Source organism: Dreissena polymorpha, chromosome 3 (genome assembly GCF_020536995.1).
Source record: "Dreissena polymorpha isolate Duluth1 chromosome 3, UMN_Dpol_1.0, whole genome shotgun sequence".
Lineage (NCBI taxonomy): Eukaryota > Metazoa > Mollusca > Bivalvia > Myida > Dreissenidae > Dreissena > Dreissena polymorpha.
The window spans coordinates 23,650,669-23,666,379 of NC_068357.1; the positions used below are offsets into that span (position 1 = coordinate 23,650,669).

General features: G+C 38.9%; 1 protein-coding gene and 1 long non-coding RNA gene across 4 annotated transcripts in view; one reads left to right on the forward strand and one right to left on the reverse strand.

Annotated features, from left to right (window-relative positions):
* Window positions 1–10,952, reverse strand: part of LOC127873297 (RNA-binding protein 25-like) — a 54,807-nt gene extending 43,855 nt beyond the window's left edge. For 2 of the 3 annotated variants that reach the window (XM_052417096.1, XM_052417094.1), the window contains exon 1: window positions 10,817–10,952. The gene's annotated coding sequence lies outside the window, so the exon portion shown is untranslated. The remainder of the gene's footprint in view (window positions 1–10,816) is intronic. The other variant, XM_052417095.1, reaches the window with a different exon arrangement.
* An 11-nt stretch (window positions 10,953–10,963) lies between these two features.
* Window positions 10,964–14,498, forward strand: LOC127873312 (uncharacterized). The gene is made up of 4 exons (XR_008046105.1): window positions 10,964–11,023; window positions 11,824–11,935; window positions 13,818–14,200; window positions 14,433–14,498. It is a non-coding gene; the product is annotated as an uncharacterized LOC127873312 (long non-coding RNA).
* The last annotated feature ends 1,213 nt before the right edge of the window (window positions 14,499–15,711 follow it).

Below are 15,711 nucleotides of genomic sequence, written 5' to 3' on the forward strand. Positions count from 1 at the left end.
GATGCTATGATTTTTAATTACGTAACACACATATATGTTAGTTTTTTTACTGATTAATAGGAGCTTTATCAAATGTTTTATATGCTGCTTATTTTTTAATAAAAAGTTAAAATATTTTAAGAACAACATGAGCCAGTTTTGTTTTTTCCATTAAGTTCCTTGTTTTAGAACAAGCACATGCGCATAGTAACAAATCTTAGCAACCAATTAGAAGGGCCGATACTATTGTTCATGTAACAGAATACTACAGGCCAGGGAGCTAAGTCTAGCCAGTATTTTGTCAAAACATTGCCGATTTAAATGCAGTTTTCTTTGTTATGTCAAAGAATACACATTTAACTATACATTGACATATAGCACATGCGCGATTTCGTATTTGTTCACTTCCAAATTTGTATGTATTCAGGGGTTATTCTTCCTATTTTGGGAAAAGGAGTCTGACCAAATAGGGATTTTTGTTTCAACAAAATTGCCCATTTTGTGAATTTTTGCTTCGATCAAACAGCTCATTTTGGGAAAACATTGTGAATTTATCATGCTTAAATAAATCAGTGGTTTAACAAATAAACTTGTTTTTATTTGTTATTTTGTCATTTTTTATATAAACACATGCAATATTGGCCATGTTCAACAGTTATTCAAGTACTGCAATTTTGTCTTTCAGTTCCAGTTACACTCTGAGATAAGAACTGTACAGTAAAAATCTTAAAGCAGATATTTTTACCAAAACAAACACTGGTTAGTCACACAATTACAGCATAATTTGTCTCTGCTTTCTGTTTTTGAAAGCATCACACAGCTCCTCAAATGTTTTGTCATTCAGGTCTAGACCGTCAATGCAGGTACAAAGTGTAAGCATCAGATGAGTGAGTTTAATTTGTGTGGTAATGGGGAGCACAGCAGGTTAACAATTAATCTAATTATCATAAGTCATAAGACACTTCTTTCTCATAATCTAATAATCATTAGTCATAAGACACTTCTTTCTAAAATTCTAGAAAAAAAAAAAAATTGTTATTTTTTTTTGAAATTGGGAAAAAAAATTATAATTTCGGTTTGGCTCAGGTCCGTTTGCTTTGTGAATGCCTCTGTTTTCCGGAGGCGCAGACAGTGCTGAAAAAAACCTGGTATTCATTAACTTCATAAGAGGGCCGATACTTTGGATAGACATGCTACATTATTGTATTATTGTTATTTTATGTTGCACCTTTTTAGTTCACATTTGCACCAGTTACCAATTTAAACTGTTCACAAAACGAAAAAGTTTGCCTAATTGCAGTTTTTTTTTCTCAACTATATGGGAATGGTGGCGGGGCCGTCCAAAGGGGAAAAACATGTCGTTTTTTAGGAAAAGGGGAAAATTAAAAATTTACTTTTTTATATGTAATGATATTTATTATATGAATACACATGAATGCATGAATGTAATATTCACAGCTGAATGTCTTTGTCCTTTTTCTTAAATATATATCAATGATTTTTTCAACATTAGTTTTAGACAGTTCAGCCTTCATGCACAGTCTTATTTTTCCTAGCCATTTTGAGTCTAGGGGGAGATTTGGATTTTTTAAATCAATAAAATGGAAAATTTGAGCATTTTTTATCAATAAAATGGACCAAATTGGAATGTTTTTATCATAGAATATTGACACAGTATAGATACATCAGGCCTTTCCCTGGCCATTTGGGGGAAAAAATGCAATTCATGTTAAATTAGCTGATTTGGGAAAAACTAACTTAATATAACTCTTTATAATAATTCAAAATCATATTAATTATAGTTATATACATAAACTTATACAGGGCTCATCATTAACCGAAAAAACCAACTTGCCCTACCGGGCCACTACTTCCAAAATCTACTTACACTGAACGTAAAGTAACTTGCCCAAACATGAAATATCACATCAACTGCAAAGTTGTAAACCTCATATTGTTTAATAAACCAAAATGATACACCACAAAACCTTTTTTATTTTTGAACGTATAACAAAATGATTACAGCAATTAAAGTCTAAATTAAATGCTCTTTGTTCTTTTTTGCACTTTTCCGGGCGGACAACTAGATTATAAAATAACTTGCCCAGACCCAACTTTTACTTGCCAGGGTCAATAGGACAACCATTAATGTTGAGCCCTGTATATTTATCATAAGACAGTTATTTCAAAAAAAAAAAAAAAAAAAAAAAAAAAATATATATATTTTTACTTTTGGAGGGGATTTTTTCTACAAAATGGGGGAAAAATATGTATGTACTCTTTTTTTAGAGGAATGGGGCCGAATATCGGCCCAAAAATTGCCAAAACACTGAATTGTTCTACCTTACCAGAAATTGTTGTATGATGTCATACAGCAAATCAAGGGTAGCAAAACAAAATTACTGATGCTTTACACTTTTGTTAACAATAATGACTAAAGACATTTTAAAACATTGAGAAGCATTCATATTGGAAAAAAATTGGTGACGGATGTATATATTATAAAAGCTATGTATATATTATAAAAGCTAAGTGTTTGTTATAGCTGTTCTTTTTTATTATTTTAATATTGACTATAATTGTTAAGGTCGCAAATTTTAGGTAATCGAGGATACAAAAAGAATTGGACAGGTTTGGGGACATAACCAAAACAAGAGGGCTTTTAGGCTCTACATCACTAGTGTAAGACTAGTGCTGTATTCTGGAGAGGTTGCATGTCAGCCCTAGAGTTCTTCGCGATTCATTTGTAATGTTAATAATATTCTGATCAAAATTGAGAACATCAAAAGTATTTTTAACCTTTATTACATGCTGTTGTGCCGGTGCCCGGTCTACAAAATGCGCACATACCTCGTGATTGGGATCCAGCGACAAATCGGTATAGTGCATGCTGGGTAGCACGAGTTTGTACGGTCTCTTGTGCACGGGACGTTGAGGTGAGTAGATGTGTTTATGTGCCTATGTCCCAATGTGAGTATTGTGTGAGGAATTGTGAGCCTGTATATTTTATATGGTATTGTATTGTATATGTGTGTCTGTAACTGTGAGCCTGTAACTGTGAACCTGTGCGTGTAACCCTGAGTACGATAGTAGTTCCAGAGGGTTAAGCCTGTGCATGTTAGCCGGTGTCTAGCTGTGAGCCTGTGTGTATTGTATTGTATTTTATGTGTGTTCGGCACGTATTTACCTGGAAGGCCATTCCCAGAAGATATAAGTGAGTCTGTGACTGTGTATGTGAGTCTGTGAGTTGCCTGTGATTGTGTCAATGACACGCATTTCCCTGGAGGTGTATTCCCAGAAGTATATGTGTATGTAAGCCGGTGACTGTGTGTTTAAGTACGTATTTGCCTGGAGGTGTATTCCCAGAAGTACATGTATAAGTTCCATTCTGTGATGTGCAACCGACGAGACGAGCCGTAGCCGACGAGTGTCCACCCGCCGAGTCGACGAGTATAGCCGACGAGTATAGCCGACGAGTTCCCTCGAAGACGACGAGGACGATTGGTGCCATCCTGACGAGCATTCCAGTTGATGCCCATGTAAGTAGTTTAGTATCTTGTCGTTGCTAGTAATTGCTGTAGTGGTTGTGAAAGAACCCTTAAAGAGCTAACCGTGAAAACACTACAATGGCGCCCAACGTGGGGCACAGTGAAACTTGTGTTTAACGGTTAGGCTAGTTGCAAAATCAATCGGCATCGCATAATTTATTTTCAATCGACGGATCGAATTCAATTTGAAGTGTATAGAAACTGTTCGTTTCATAAAACGTGATTTCTGTTGTTAACTTGTTGAACTCAGTGTTCGTCTATTTTAAGAAGTGTGTAACAAACAGACGGCATCGTAGTTTTTTTTTCCATTGTTGGCATTCGCCGGCCATGTTATCAGTTGGTGAAATATTTCTTAAAAAACGTGATTTTCCAATGCTGTTTGTTACAGTTTAATTGCTTGTGTAATCAACGGATGGCCACGTGTTTTTTTTTATTTGGCAATTTTCCCGTGATTAGTTGGCGCGTATTCTGTGCGCAGCAGTTCATGAAAAACGTGTTTGGTTGACTGCTGTATATAGCAGTGTAAATTGCTGATGTATCGGTAACTAAAGTCCGAGGAAATAGAAGTTTACACGCACGAGTTTTGTCATTGGCAATTCTTTTTATAGCAGTGCTTTGGCGAATGTAAACTGGGTCCCGGGAAATTAGTGCTTAACGTCAAGTTAAGCGACGTGTTTCTTACTTTCAGTTTTTATTGATTATTGATAGCAACAACAGTGATAGCGATTTTGTTAATTGGTTATTGTTGGGCAATTAAATGTTAATTGTCTACCAGTAGACACAAAAGTTTTTATTTCAGAATTTCTTGGCCCATTTATTTTAGGTTTTTTATTAATTTAACTTTTTCATATTTACTTGTAAAGTTCTAAATTGACAATGGATATGGGAAGTGGATATACCCCACCATTTTTACTGGTAGCCCCAAGAAAAATTCGAGTGAACTACGACACTCCCACTAGATTATGCAATATTCTGGGTGTGGGCAGACAACTGGCACAGGCCATTGTTTTGATACGGGAAAATACGGGAAATTTTTTACCACATACTTTAGAGGCAATTATAGGGCGGCCGCTGACCTTTGGTGACATGACCGAGTTGGATTTTAGTACTAACCCCGCATTATTTAGAGAAGCCCTGGGGTATGGGGATGGGGCGGAACATGTTGGGGAGGGTGGAATGGGGCGGTCAATCGCAAATAGGCCCATGGACCCACACGAAAGGTGGATAGATATGTCTGTGCTCGAGAAGGAGTCGGTAAGTCAGGATCACGAGAGGGCCCAACTAGAAGCCCAAATTTCCGCTCTTGAGGCGGACGTAGCTCAATGGGACGATTTTCTTCCCCAGATTGTAAAGCCTTTGCTCCCAAAGCGTCTGTTGTTACAGCCGGACCATATGATGACAAGCATACCGAAACCGTTTAATGTCGCATCAAGCGTCCCCGCCCCGCCCCCTTTGTTAGGTTTGCCCCAGAGTAGGGACAATGGGCCTACGGGATCCCATCGTGCCTCAAAGGGCCCTCTTGCCCCGAATGGTCTACCTGTCCCAATTCCATCTACCATCACTATTCCCATACCCAGCAATGCACCGGTTTTCAATAATTTGCCCGGACCAAGCAACCCTCCTGGCCCAAGTATTCCCCCGACACAGAAAGATCGGGATGTTCTGACAAAATTGCCTAAGAGCCTGCTATATGATGGGCAGAGCAATTGGTTTGTTTTTCAGAGCAAGTTTGAGCGCTACGCAAGGGTGCAAGATTGGTCTGACGCAGAATGCGCCGATTGCCTTGGTTGGTGTTTGACAGGAAAGGCGGTCGATTTCTATGCATTGCTTACCGAAGGGAGAGGGACGGTACCTTACGCAGAGCTAATGCAGCGACTGCAGGAGCGTTTTGGCGCCAGGGAGCTTACCGCCACCGCGCAGGGCCGTTTCCACGTTGCCTATCAGGAAGTAGGCGAGTCCCTAGACAATTGGTCAGATCGGGCGCTGAAGCTGGCAACAGCGGCGTTTCGTGATCTGCCCTATGCATACGCCGCTGAACAGGCAGTGACGAAGTTTTGTCACGGTTTGATTGACGAGGAGGCCGGAAAGCATGTTAGTCTGCAGTTACCAACATCTATGGGAGATGCGATGAACATGCTGAAGATATATTGCCATGTTCAGTCGGCTTGCGCCGCGGCTCCGAGGTATACCCAGGAGACTGAGCAAGAAGAGTCAATGTGGGTTCACGAGGTGAAGAAAGCACCCACTGCGGATGAGGTCAGTGTGTCGGCGGTCGACAAATTGACCCAGGTGGTCGAGAAGTTGCTTGATGCTGTGGAGAGATTGTCAAACTCTTTTGGAAGTTCGGCCGTTGATCCCTTTGTCCGACAACCGGGTAAGCCGTTTCGAAATAAAAAAGGCTATGCCGAATACCCTGTGGAGTGCTCCTACCCAGGGAAGGTCCGGAACCGGTGGTACAACGACCAACGCCAGGTTATGTATCCTGCGGGTGCGGGTGGCGGAGGTGCACGTGGGCATCGGAACCAAAATTCAAAAGTCCGCCCTGAGGGATCGTATCGCGGCAGATATGGTTCCAACTGGGGACATTTTCATGCCATGTCCTTGCCCAACCATAAGGAGAAGGAGCCCGTTGTGGTAGCTGCGACGACTAAGCAGTTGGGCCAACCGGAAGTGGATCATGTAAACCAGCTAGGTCCGGTTTCCCAGTTCTGCATGAAGGTGCAGCATGCCAAGGACGTGCACGATGCAGTTCCCTTGGTGCTGCCAACAGTGCCAGATGTCGTCAGTGATCCAAGGATGGTCATTGGCGAGAGCACTGAAGGATACCATGGAGATCCTGTGTGCGATGATGAATTTCGCGTGCAGCGCGTTGCGGTTCAGTCTGCGGAGGCGGCTAAAAGCATGGCGACCGACAGGGCCGACCAGGTGGGGGCCAAAATAGCCCAACGAAAAGCTGCTGAAACTACTCCGGCCACCGGAAGGTCAGTACCTGTCAGACGGGCGACAGAAGTTGCCGCGTGTGACCGCCGTAAGGGCGGCGCATGCGGATGCCGAGTTACCCCAGATGACAGCTGGGAAGGTGGTGTTCGAAGACTTGTTAGGCGTGGTTCCAAAGGGTGGCGACCCTCTAGTTCTCGCCGCTGGGAGCGGTCCCAGCGGTGGAAATTAGGTTGGCGACCACCAGAGCGTCTAACTTCCAAAATCTGTACCGCCTAAAATTGTAAATGGCGAGGTTAATTGTTAGTAAAACTAGGAAAACAATGCAAAATACAAAAGACCCCCAATTTAAAAAAAAAAATTACAGTAAAGTTGCAGTGACATTCTATTCGCGGTGTTGATAATGTATTACGGTGTACGCGGAGTATAAAAGTAATAGTTCTCTTAAACATTTCGATAATAATAAGCATGTGAAATTAATGGTATACTCTAGTAGTAACACTAAAAGCAGCAGCAGTAGTAGTGGTAGTGGTAGTAGTAGTAGTAGTAGTAGTAGTAGTAGTAGTAGTAGTAGTAGTAGTGGTAGTGGTAGTAGTAGTGGTAGTAGTAGTAGTAGTAGTAGCAGAAGTAGTAGTAGTAGTAGTAGTAGTAGTAGTAGTAGTAGTAGTAGTAAAAGCTGTTGTTATGAATATTACATGAAGTACGCGGTGTATAAAAGTAATAGTTCTCTTAAACATTTTGATTAGTTTGATTATATTGTTTTGAATATATATTTCCTATTGTCTCAGTTTAAGCCCAGTCTTTTATTGCAATATTGTTGGAACTATAAAATTGAAATTAATCTGAGCAGTGCTCTGCGAAATGGGGGTTTAATGAATAGGCATAAAGTGTCGTCCCAAATTATCTTGTGCCGTCCGCGCTTAACTTCCTGTAATTTTTGTATTACCGCGCTAAGAAGTGCTTTGCACAGTCACGGATGTGTTTGATTATTTCCCGTGAAGTCTGTTGTTTTTTTTTCCTTATGGTCGGGTGTGACATTGTCGGACATTGTCGGACGACCGCTGTCACACCGCACCATCGGATGTGGTAACTACGCAGATGGTGAATAGGAACCCGGTTTCCCCTGCAATATCCCAGTCTTGGCACCTCCGTCACCTTTTATCCTTCCATGTTAAGATTTGTGAGTCGATCTAACTTCAATCACTTCGTCATTGCTGTATCATGTCATTTATTTCCGTAATTTTCTATAAATTCTTTTCTACCAACCATATGCCGAGCAATGTCGTAGAATTTTGTCGCACGAGTTTGTTTTTTATATGTGACAGTGCTTGACGACCACTGTCACACTCAATACTGTTGGCCGGAAGTGGTATTTCCCGGAGTTGTTCTTTTAAACAATATTTGCAGGTCTTTTTAAATTTGTGTGTGACCGTGCTTGACGGCAACTGTCTCTAGCGTCACTTTGATTTTTTGAATGACCGGAGATGTTTCCCGGTGCATGCACACTTTTATTTTTTATTTATTTTTGTAAAGTACATTATTTTTCAGTGTGATCACCACATTCTAATACATAAGTGACTGTACTTGTTGGACGAAAGCCAACAAGAATGTTTTTTCTTGATTAAGCAATTGTCGGACGATAGCCGACAATAATGTTTTTTTTATTTACTAATGTGATGGAAATTTTCTTATGCAAGAAACATATTGGTCACTAACCGCTAGAATGCAGCGGTCTGTATGTACCCCGCTTGGCAAAGGCACTCCCGTGCCTGCGGGAGGGGGATCATGGTCCCATTTGAGTCTCTATCTCTTCTGCCTTGGGTGCGACCGTAGGGCGGCGGTCCAAGAGGACAAAAGTGGGAGGAATGTAGTGGGTACAATAGTTTTATTTTAATTGTCTTTTCCTCCATATAATGTCAATGATTATGTATAAAATTAAAAGCAATTATATGTATTATTTGGACAAAAATAAGATTTTTTATTCTTATATTTTTAACCTTTTTGTCACTGAGATATTATTTAAACGCATTTGTAGTGCCTTAGAAGGTTACGTTTCTTGTGATTTTTATTTTAATATAACCAAGCGGATTTTTATTGTATATTATGCAGTCACATGCAGAGGGCGTAGGCCTTCTCATTTGGGCTGCGAGGAGATGTATTTGTATGCAGTTATTTTATTTCTTAAAATTTGTGAAAATAGGTTGGAAGGTGGGTACACTTGTCCAATTATTGTGCAGACAAGAAAAGGAGCAAGAGTTACCGGGCCTTATTATGAACTTTTATTTTTAACACTTTATTAACAAAGATTAAGGCTCATATGCGTTCATATTTGTGCGAAGGTGCTAAACACAAATGGTCATTTAATGGAGATGCATTAACTTTAGTTGTGGTTTATGGCAGGCGTTGTGCCAAAAGAGAGGTCGGACGAAAGCTATGCCTGACTTAGGGGAGTTGGGTCAAGGTGCTTACGCAAGGGGCACTATTACTTCATCGGTGGCGCCGGTACGATTCCTTCGCTGTGTGGCGTCGTCCCAAAAGGACAAAAGTGGGAGGAGTGTTGTGCCGGTGCCCGGTCTACAAAATGCGCACATACCTCGTGATTGGGAACCAGCGACAAATCGGTATAGTGCATGCTGGGTAGCACGAGTTTGTACGGTCTCTTATGCACGGGTGACTGATGCGAGTAGACGTATTTTCCCAAGCTGAGTATTGCTTGGAGTAATTGTGAGCCTGAGTGAGTAATTGTGAGCCTGAGTATAGGTTATATTGTATCATATTGTATTATATGTGTGTTCAACACGTATTTCCCTGGAAGGCCATTCCCAGAAGATATAAGTGAGTCTGTGACTGTGTATGTGAGTCTGTGAGTTGCCTGTGATTGTGTCAATGACACGCATTTCCCTGGAGGTGTATTCCCAGAAGTATATGTGTATGTAAGCCGGTGACTGTGTGTTTAAGTACGTATTTGCCTGGAGGTGTATTCCCAGAAGTATATGTATAGTGCTATTTGTGACGTGGACGAGCCGTAGCCGACGAGTGTCCACCCGCCGAGTCGACGAGTCAGCGATTTTCCTTGTCCAATTGGGAAAAGTACCCGTACCGGTCCGATTGGGAAAAATTGACTCGTGAAAACCTCAAAATTGGGAAAAATCGAGTCGTGAAATCCTGAAATTGGGAAAATCCCGTCGTGAAGTTTGGGTCTTATTGAATACATCATACAGTTCATACTTAATTGAACATACCCATTTAAATAATCATTTGCAGGCATGCCTTAATGACCATTAAGTTATAAAGTTTATATAAATAACAAAATATTATAAAGAACACACCAAATCAATTACTAGTTGTTTTAATCTCTTTTAAAGCAATGTCTCTCTCTTTCATTTTTGTGAAAATTTCAACAATCTTTGATGTTTGATCATCACTCAGTTGCTTGCATCCCTCCCTGCACAGCATCATTATTGCTGTCAATGTGTCCTGTGATAGATGGTTCCGATTGTTTTTTTGGCATAATATTTGCTATTATGACTCATTTCAAACTACGATAAGGTTACAAACCGACGTAAAACAGTACGCTGGCTGCCTGGCAAAAGAACCGGAAACAGTAACAACTCTATTGATTGAATGCGCTGAATAATAAAATCCGAAATTAATCGAGCGCGTGGTTACACACAACTATACGATTTTCTTTGTTCGCTCGCCGAAAGTTGGTTTTTTTACGAAACTTTCTATCGTTTTGAGAAAAAATTCGGACGCTGATTGGGATTTTTCCAGATGCCGATTGGGAATTTGGGAATTTTCGATCGATTGGGAAAGTACCGTTTTGGGAATTTGGGAATTTTCGTTCGATTGGGAAAGTACCGTTTACCGGTACTTTATAAAGAAGGAGGAAAATCGCTGCGAGTATAGCCGACGAGTATAGCCGACGAGTTCCCTCGAAGACGACGAGGACGATTGGTGCCATCCTGACGAGCATTCCAGTTGATGCCCATGTAAGTAGTTTAGTATCTTGTCGTTGCTAGTAATTGCTGTAGTGGTTGTGAAAGAACCCTTAAAGAGCTAACCGTGAAAACACTACAATGCAAAGACATACAATTTTAAATTAAAAGTCTCACATGTTGAGTCAACACTTTCATTCTCATTCAGTTAACACTTTGATGCTTCTCTTGATATGCTGAATATACAGGAAAAGAGACAACAGCGAAATTTGACACCTGCCGAAATCTGGTACGAACGCATATGGTACGAAACAACAAGTATAAAATGGTTCAGTATGTTAAACGTATCGACTATTTCTAATCAACTCAACACATTAACACAAATATAATGTATTTTGCCAAGTTCTCTCTTACCTTACATGCTTCAAATAACAAATAATAATAGGCGTGAACTAAAAGAAATTCACATGAGATTCTTCCGTCTGGCGTGTTATTGAAAACGAGGCTACCCAATAACGAGAATGTATTGTAATCGAACTGGCCATAACTTAAAACGGTCACAAAAAGTCAAACAGGCCACACATTGATAGTCAAGCCGGTTTCACATTTCATCGCTAACATGTATGGTTTTATGATGTTTTAAAGTTATTACATGTTTGATAGAAGATCTTACTGTACTGGGATATCTTATTGCCCATTTATTTAATATGATGTAAGAACAATGAATAAAATTTGCATGCTTCAAGGGCTTTAGTGCATATTATCAAGTTTTAAAGGCTTCATTTCCAACCCTTAGTTACTGATGAGCAGCAAACAGCATAAAACCTGGAAGACTGCGAGTCACTCGCAGGCTGTTCTGGTTTTATTCTGGATGCTAAAGCCATTTTCACTTTTCTTCTTATAGGGGAAAGGGTTATTATGCAAATTGTGTAATTATATTGGTAATGTAACGACTCGCCCCACTTTTTATAACGACTCGCCCCACATGTATAACGACTTGCCCCACATATATAACGACTAGCCCTATCAAAATAAAATGTTATATTATAAATGGTAATATAAATAAAATAAATGAAATCAATTCATATTATGAATTTAAGGTTCGGCATTGTTTGATAACCATCGTTCAGCGGTTTTTTGCCTTATACCTGACCTTATATACGTCTATTGCAGGCATATTCTGAAAAGTAATAATTTTTATTTTATGATGTTTTTTTTACATCTTTGTTCAGTGACAATATTATCATAAAGCAAGACTATTGGATATCGGCACATTTGTCTCATGTCATACGTTCCTTTATATTTATATATAAGAAGCAAAGGCTAAGATCATATCGACAAAGATTCCCAGGTTAAATTACTCAAGAATTTAGGGATTATCGTTATAAAGGAGACCAATGAATTAACAACATAATTGACAGGTACATTACCGCGGGCGGGTGATGACAGTCAGCAATACACGTGTCATAATCGCGAAAGAGTGAATACCTTGCTTCGTGGTAAAGATATTTTCATATATACGGGTATTGAAAGGTAAGGAAAATGAAAAAAGGTCTTTGCCGAAATTTATTTTTTGCAGAAATTTTACGGACACAATTCATCTGTAAAATAATTTTTTATTTATAATTTTAAAATTACCATTATAATCTTAAATCTACCTATTTATTACCTGTTGATCTGAATATACAACACACGTTTTAAAAATATTTTATATTTTGTGTATATATTCTGAAATTTAATATATCTGATGTATGTATAGTATAGTATGCTTTTGTTTTTTTTCTCTATATTTTATGTACTTTTGTATATGTGTATTGAAACATTTTTAACAAGGGCTGTTTGTAAAACATGCATGCCCCCCCATATGGGCTGTCAGTTGTAGTGTCAGCCATTGTGTGAATACGTTTTTTGTCACTGTGACCATAACCTTTGACCTGAAAATCAATATGGTGTCATCTGCCAGTCATGATCAATGTACATATAAAGTTTCATGATCCTAGGCGTAAGCATTCTTGAGTTATCATCTGGAAACCATTTTACTATTTCAAGTCACTGTGTCCTTGACCTTTGACCTAGTGACCTGAAAATCAATAGGGATCATCTGCCAGTCATGATCAATGTACCTATGAAGTTTCATAATCCTAGGCGTAAGCGTTCTTCAGTTATCATCCGGAAACCATTTTACTATTTTGGGTCACCGTGACCTTGACCTTTGACCTAGTGACCTGAAAATCAATATGGGTCATCTGCGAGTCATGATCAATGTACCTATGAAGTTTCACGATCCTAGGCATGAGCGTTCTTGAGTTATCATCCGGAAATTATTTTACTATTTCAGGTCACTGTGACCTTGACCTTTGACCTAGTGACCTGAAAATCAATAGGGGTCATCTGCGAGCCATTATCAATCAACCTAAGAAGTTTCATGATCCTAGGCATAAGCGTTCTTGAGTTATCATCCGAAAACCATTATACTATTTCAGGTCACTGTGACCTTGACCTTTGACCTAGTGACCTGAAAATCAATAGGGGTCATCTGCGAGTCATGATCAATCTACCTATCAAGTTTCATGATCCTAGGCCTAAGCGTCCTTGAGTTATTATCCGGAAACCATTTTACTATATTGTATCACTGTGACCTTGACCTTTGACCTAGTGACCTGAAAATCAATAGGGGTTATCTGCGAGTCATGATCAATCTACCTATGAAGTTTCATGATCCTAGGCTTTAGCATTCTTGAGTTATCATCCGGAAAGTATTTTACTATTTTGGGTCACCGTGACCTTGACCTTTGACCTAGTGACCTCAAAATCAATAGGGGTCATCTGCGAGTCATGATCAATGTACCTATGAAGTTTCATGATCCTAGGCCCAAGCTTTCTCGAGTTATCATCCGGAAACCACCTGGTGGACGGACCGACCGACAGACCGACCGACAGACCGACCGACAGACCGACATGTGCAAAGCAATATACCCCCTCTTCTTCGAAGGGGGGCATAAATATATGTGTGTTGATCTATTCACTTTTGATATTGTTAATGTATAATATAAAAAAGGTAAAGTTAATCTTGTAATGAAGTGAATTTTGTTTCCATTTTTTTGTTTCTTGTAATGAATATAATGTCAATTTATTGAAAATGATTGAGTATATTTATGTAATCATTCTCCATATTGTTAATGTATTATATGAATCATGTAAATTGAATCTTAAAATGACATGCATTTTGTTAATGTAGTTAATTAAAAACAAATCTTGAAATCGCAGAATACTTGTAAACTGTATAAAAAAACCTTGAAATAAAACAATGTTGTTTTTACATTGAACAGATGCTACAATCAAAGTTGCGAAAGTTTCCCGTTATGATTAACACCCATACGGTATTATTAACACCTATCCACCTTTATATTATCAGTGGGACGAAACGTCCAATGCCCTCCTACACAACACAAATATACCAGTGGCACAAACTGGTAGTGGCACGGAAAGTCCATCACCCGACCTGGCTAAGAGGTATGAGAAGAATCACTCAGACAGAAAAGGACAGGAGACATTCTAAAAACATTGGCCGGCAAGTCTTCTTTGATAATTTCGTTGGAAAACAAACCACTGCGGAGTACAGATGCAATGGGATGAAGTGCACATAACGACGGCTCAATGCTTTCCACTCCAATTATGGACGAGTCCATCTAAGTGATCGACACAAAGAAGAAAATAACAAACACTCTTTATTACTGGGCAATGTCGGTTTGGACCTCAGAGGCATGAATACTCTCTATGATGGTTTATACTTACTGGGTAATTTCAAAATTGTTGCTTCTGTTGTTTTAGATAATAAGATGTTACAATAACTTTATTCTCAGAAGAAATAAGAGTACTTTCAAACATATCCCCACTGATCATTCAAATGGCCAATATCTTTATGGTATGTTTTTCACACATTATGATGATGAGTCCATCTGTATACCTATCCAATGCAAACCTATGGATAATCTAGGTTGCATATTGCAAGAAAACTTTTGCTATTCAGTTTGTTCGATATAAGAAGACATGGCGATGATGCAGAAAATGGTATTGATGCAGCTGCTATTTCCAGGTAGGTGTTTTTTACTGAAAGGTATTTACGGTAACTTTTGGCTTGATTTTGTTTTGTTTGCAGGGGAAATGGAGTTTTTCAGATGAAACCCCATCTGTTTGGTGACCATCAACCAAACTCACATAAGCATTCCAGTCCTTAGTTGCAGGCACGTGGAATGTTGCTGAAGAATTATAGATTGCGTTATTGGATATATGTTACTTTGATAGTAGTAATAGAAGTAGTAGTAATAGTAGCAGTAGTTGTGGTAGCAAAAGTATCAGAAGTAGTAGTAATTTTTGAATCCAATTTTCTAATAAAGTTATAAACAAGACTATTGCCAAGCAATACAGTCCCCTACCGGCTCCACCATTGTCAGAAATTCCACCATTGTCAGATTTTTTTTGTTGCCATAGCAACCAGAATTTTTTACGTAGGAACAAAATTAAATGACGTGCATAATGTCCATATTGCCATCTATCCATGTTTCAAGTTTCATGAAAAAAATAAAGAACTTTTAATGTTATCGCAGGATCCGGAAACCCACCATTTTCAGCAGTAATTCAAGCCTATTTGTTGCCATAGCAACCAGAATTTTTGACGTAGGAACAAAATGAAATGACTTGCATTATGTCCATATTGCCATCTATCCATGTTTCAAGTTTCATGAAAAAATATTTAGAAAAGTTATCGCAGGATCCAGAAAAGTGTGACTGACTGACTGACAGACAGAGCGCAAACCATAAGTCCCCTCCGGAACAAAAAGAAAGTTATTTTACTTGAAATCAAAGGAGGGTGAGGGAATTATTTCTGTAAAAACAAACTTACAGGATTTGACAGTTTGACTATGCATAGCCAATTAAGCTGCTCCAAATATTTTAACATATTAAATATTTTTTCAGAAAAGTAGTATGATAATCTCTGCAAAATTAAAAAAAAAATTGCTATTTTTTTCTACTGAGAAGAACTTCTCTAAGGGAAGATGCAAAATTCTGGTGCCAGGCTGGACAGGACATACATGGGTTTATTGTTTACAACATTTCATTCATGGTGAAACTAGCATCTATGTAAGATGTAACATCGATTATAACTCATGCATTTACATACTAGAAAAATTAACTACATTCTTTGACATATTTTTTTCTTTTTTTAAATTCAGGCAAGTTTATGACCCAATGACCTACTTTATGATCCCATGTGGCAAGTTTTGAACTCTGATGAGATGTCATTAGGG